The following is a 6,198-nucleotide window of genomic DNA, read 5'->3' as shown; positions in this document are numbered from 1 at the left end:
CAGCACAGGGACTGTTTCGCATTTTTAAAGGTGGTTTCATTCATTCAACATTTGCTGCGTGTTCGGCCTTTTTTAACACTGGAGGCACAGTGCTCCCCAGAAACAAAAGTGAGAATTAGCAGACTGAGTGGAAAGAAGGAGGCCACTTTAGGTAGGAAAAAAAGTATGAACAAAATCCTGGAGAGAGGAAAGCTCAGAGCACATTCAGAGGCTGATATATTGGGGTTAGACTGTAGCAGCGACTCTCCATACATCCTGGCCTGTCACCTCTGTTCTCCTTCCTCCCTCCCCCTTCTCCTCTCTGTCTCTCATTCTCTTTCTCTCTCCTTTCCTCTCTCCCTTCTTCTCTCCCCACGGATCCACTTGATTCTGACATCAACCTCTTCATCTCTCAAAACAGAAGTGGAATGCACTGAAATTGCCAAGGGAGCCTGAAGTAAAGGGTAAAGGAGGTTGAGTGAGATGAAGATCAGTGTCACGGAAGATGAAATGCAAATTCACACGAAAGTAAAGCTACTCATTTTAGAGTGGTTTCCCGTTACTCCCAAGGCCCTGATCATTTGCAAAGGAAAATCATATCAAACTCTTTATTTTTCACTAATCCTTTACTAAGTCATTACGAAAATTTTCAATTTAACAGAGAGGGGGCTTTTTTAGTAAAGTTTTTAATGAAGTGTAACATAGATTCAGATGAGTATTAGATCATAAGTGCACAGCTTGATGAGTTTTCACAAAATGAGCATACCTTTACAACCAGTGCCCACATCAGGAAATAGAACATGACCAGACCCCCCCACCCAAGCTCCCTTCTCGTATCCTCCTCCAATCACTACCCAGAAGGCTCTTAAATTTTATTTATTATCGTTAAATATTTCAAACAGAGACAAGAATAAAGACTATTCTAATGAACATCTATGTACCCACAATCCATCCAGCATTGTCAAAACTTAATATGATACCACAGACCACATTTGCTGTGGCTCTTTTTTTGTTTTTTTTTTTTTGGGGTGAGGAAGATTGGCCCTGAGCTAACATCCGTTGCCTGCCAGTCCTCCTCATTTTGCTGGGGAAGATTAGCCCTAACATCTGTGCCCATCTTCCTCTATTTTGTATGTGGGATGCCACCACAGCATGGCTTGATAAGCAGTGCATAGGTCTGCACCCAGGATCCAAACCTGTGCACCCCAGGCTGCCGAAGTGGAGCACACAAACTTAACCACTATGCCACCAGGCAGGCCTCATCATTTATTTTTTTTCTGTGAGGAAGATTAGCCCTGAGCTAACATCTGTTGCCAATCCTCCTCTTTTGTGCTGAGGAAGATTGGCCCTGGGCTGACATCTGTGCCCATCTTCCTCTACTTTATATGGGACGCCACCACAGCATGGCTTGATAAGCAATGGGTAGGTCCATGCACAGGATCCGAACCCGCAAACTCTAGGCCGCCACAGCAGAGTGCACAAACTTAACCGCTACACCACTGGGCCAGCCCCACTATTTTTTTTTTTAAGAAAAATTAAAAATACACTTGGGACAGCCTAGGTAAATGGAGGTGTTAATGAACAAGGTTCACTGCACATCCATAAGTATCTTTAAAGCACCTAGCATGTGCCAGGCCCTTTTACATGATGATCTCTCTTTATTTTAAAATAATACATGTGCATGATTATAAAATGTAAATGATTCAAAAGAATATACAGGGGAAAAAAAATCTCCTTCCCACCCCTGACCTCCAGTTCCTTAGCTTGTCTCCAGAGACAAACACAATTATCAGCTTATAGTGTAATCTTCCAGATGTCTCGATATATAGATGAGGATACATAAAAGGATATAGATACATGTGTGTATGTGTATGTATAAGGATTATATAGATAAGGATATATGTACGTGATATCTAATATCAGATACTTTATATATAGATATCCACTAGTTAGCTAGCTAGCTAGATATCTATATATTATATATCCTTATCTATATAATCCTTATACATACACATACATATATGTATCTATATCCTTTTATGTATCTATGTCTATACATATAGAGAGACATATTGATAGATCTATCGATATCTATCTATCAAGATGGAAGAGAGAGATGGAATAATATATACAAATATATAAATATATATATATATCTCCCCACCCTTTTTCTTATACACATCATAGCATACTTTATGTGCTCTTCTGCATCTTACTTCATTATTCATATATCTTTTAGCTCACTCTGTAATGCAAATGGATCTATCTCATTCTTTTTAATGGCAGACTTTTGTACTATTATATAATGAACCATAAAATGCTTTTCCTCAGTCTCCTCTTGATGAACACCTCTTTTAAATCTTCACAACAACCCTGTAAGGCAGGTAGTATTGTCTCGACTTTAGAGAAGAAGATGTTGATATCCTAAGAGGCCAAGTGACTTGCCCAAGGTCACACTGCTAGCCTGTATTCCAACCCAAACATCATTTCACAGCCATCTGAACTATTGAGAACTTTGCTGATTTAGAGCTAGATCCTAATAAGTTTTGAGTTGACACACCTTGCTCTTGTGAATGGGATGGATGTGAATGAGGGCAGCAGAGGAAAGAAAACCTGAGAATTTCTTCGTTTATGAGCATAACTAGGCTCCATAACTGGAGCCAAGCAGAACATGGGCGTCTTTAATGGGTGAATTTTGTCAATGCCTAGATTTTGATGGGGTTCTTAACCTTAATGGTCCTGGAGCGCGAAGCACACCCCGGAGGAGCTTCCATCAGTCTGGTGTCTCCAGTTCATGAGGGTGTCACATGTCCCTTAACAGATTGCTTCTCTCCCAGTGCCTGTAATAATGCAACCAGCAAGCAGAAAGGTGATAGTCATTACGGGCATTTGAATAGCAATTTCAAATGCATAAAGGCATTTGAAACTCGTGACAAACTTGTAAGTAGGCAGGAAAAGCAGCAATTGCTATCCTCATTTTACAGTTGAGAAAACCAAGACTCTGAAAGGGCAGCTGATGGCAAAGCTAGTGCCAGAGTGAGGTCCTGAAATCAGGTCTTCTAACTCGGAGGCCACAGAAGACTCTTCTGGATGTATTGTTTTATTTTCTAATGTGGACCGTAGCAGGATACATCATAACTGTGGAAGGGGAGTGGACTGAGAGGAGGCAGAGGAAGGAGCACGGGGGAAAGGGAAGGGGTGGCTTTAGGACTCCTCTCTGACACTAAATCTCAGGTCCACACTCTCCCTTACTCACTCAACTCTGGCTACTGAGGCCTCAGCTCTGGCAGACCCAATGCCCCATTTTTCAAACAAATATCTTGAAACACTTTATGAAATTCATAGATAATATAACATTCTGACAAACACTATTTCATTTTATTTTACTTTGTGTGTGTTTTATTTTCCTAAACAGGAAAATTGAAGACAGGGATAGTATCTTTTTACACATCTTAGTATCCCTCTCAATGCATTTCACATAGTATGTGTTCAATAATGTGTTCTTTTTATTATTATTATTGATAGACAACATACATGTGGCTAAGTGCCCCGACGGTTTTGACTTCTACCATCATCTATTAGTTTTGCCTGTTCTTGAGCTTCACATAAATAGAATAATAAGGTATGTCTTCTTTTGTGTCTGGCTTCTTTTGCTAAACATCATGCCTATGAGATTCATCCGTGTTGTTACATGTACCAGTAGTTCCTTCTCTTTTGATTGCTGAATGGCCTTCAATTGTGTGACTATGCCACAATGTACTAATTCTCCTGTTGATTTGGGTTGTTTCCAATCTGGGGGTATGATGAATGAATCTTTTATCAACATTTTTATACAAGTCTTTTTGTGGTCATAAATACTTTTCCTCTTAGGTGAGATAGCTGGGTCATAGAGTAAGTGTACATTCAGCTTTAGTAAATATGTCCATGCTCTAAATATATTTATAAAGGAGAAAAAGGAAAATGTTTTTTATCAAAAATATGTATTTAAATATGTAAATGCTGAGACATGATTTCCCTAGAAATAATCAAAGACTTCTACCTACTTGTAATAACAGTTTAGATTATGAGAAGATAATTATAATATGAACAAATGTTGAACTTTTTCTTTATATCTAACATTTTGAAATAAGTGTGTATATACTTAGCGCTTTTATATATACTTAGAATCATGGTGATTAAGGCAGCTACAATGCAGCCAGAAAAAAACTTGTTTTACTATGAATGTTGCCTTCAGTGAGGGGATTTTCCAAATACAGTGAGTCGCTCTTGGTAAAGATCCAAACAAAACAAAATACAGTCTTCCTTCAATGCACATGATAGTTGAATTCCTGGAAAAGTCAGTGTACATTACAATGAAGCAAGATATACTTTAGGTTCCAATGTAAAATGAACTTAGATTCTTGGCACATAGTGTTAGATGTCGGGGGGGGGGGGGGACACCGAAAAGCCACTCAGTGTAGGAAAATTACTCCTCATACAGGACCATATTGCTCATGGCAGGATGGCTTGGCCCTCACCCTCTCAGGGCAATGCCCCCACTCACAGTGAGATTCAAAACCCTCACTTCAAAACTTCAAAACTTCCAAAGATTCAAAACTTTCTAAATGCCCACAGGGGGCAGTACCACCCCATTGAGAACCACCGTTCAAGACCTGTTCTGTCCAATATAGTAACAATCGCCATCTGTGGCTGATTATACTTAACTTGATTAATATTACCTAAAATGAAAAGTTCAGTTTCTCAGTTATACTAGCCACATTTCAAGTGCTTAAATACTACATATAGCAAAAACTGCTCACAGAGAAAAGCCTAGATCCCGATGGTTTCACTGGTTAATTCTACAAATATTTAAAGAAGAATTAATACCAGTTCTTCACAAATTCTTCCAAAAATAGAAGAAGAGGGGATACTTCCCAACTCATTCTATGAGGCCAGTATTACCCTATACCCAAACCAAACATAAACAACACAAGAAAGGAAAATTACAGACCAATATGTCTTATGAATATAGACACAGAAATCCTCAACTAAATACTAGAAAATCTAATACATAGACTATGACCAAGTGGGATTTATCAGGAATGCAAAGTTGGTTTAACATATGAAATGAATTAATGTAATATACTATATCAATAGACTAATGGATATAAACCACATGATTATCTCAATAGATGCAAGAAAAAAAGCATTTGACAACGTTCAAAGCCCTTTCATGATAAAACACTTAACACACTAGGAGCAGAAGGGAATTTTCTCAATATGATAAAGGGCATCAACAAAAAACCCACAGCTAACATCATACTTAATGATGAAAGACTGAAAGCTTTTCCCCTAAAATCAGAAACAAGGCAAGAATGTCCACTGTTGCCATTTCTATTCAATGTTTTACTGGAGGTTCTAGCCAGGGCAATTAGGCAATAAAGTGAAATACAAGGCATCTATATTAGAAAGGTTTGAAGAGGACATTGTCTTGTATAGAGAAAATCCTAAGGAATCTACAAAATCCTATTAGAATTAATAATGAGTTCAGCAAGGTTGGAGGGTAAAAGATCAATAGACAAAAATCAATTGTAATGAACAACCCTAAAATGAAATTCAGATAGCAATTCCATTTACAAAACCACTAAAAAGAATAAGATACTTAGGAATAAATTTAACAAAAGAAGTGCAAAATGTATACCCTGGGGGCCAGCCCGGTTGCGTAGTAGCTAATTTCGCGCGCTCTGCTTCAGAGGCCTGGGGTTTGCACGTTCGCATCCCTGGTGTAGACCTACGCACTGCATATTAAGCCACGCTGTGGCAGGCATCCCACATATAAAGGAGAGGAAGATGGGCATGGATGTCAGCCCAGGGCCAATCTTCCTCAGCAAAAAGAGGAGGATTGGCAACAGATGTTAGCTCAGGGCTAATCTTCCTCACCAAAAAAAAACCCAAAAAAGTATACTCTGAAAACTACAAAGCATTGCTGAAAGAAAATAAAGAAGATCTAAATAAGTGGAACGACATTGCATATTCATAGATGAGAAGAGTTAATATTGTTAAGATGGTAGTAATTCCCAAATTGATCTACAGTTTCAATGTAATTCCTATTAAAATCATAGCTAGCTTCTTTGCAGAGATTGACAAGCTTGTCCTAAAATTCATAAAACAATCTTGAAAAAGAAGAACAAAGTTGGAGGATTCACACTTCTCAATTTCAAAAACTCACTACAAAACTAC

This window comes from Diceros bicornis, chromosome 26 (assembly GCF_020826845.1).
Source record: "Diceros bicornis minor isolate mBicDic1 chromosome 26, mDicBic1.mat.cur, whole genome shotgun sequence".
NCBI classification, from domain to species: domain Eukaryota; kingdom Metazoa; phylum Chordata; class Mammalia; order Perissodactyla; family Rhinocerotidae; genus Diceros; species Diceros bicornis.
The sequence above is the reverse complement of the archived record's forward strand: the minus strand, read 5'-3'. Positions refer to the sequence as shown.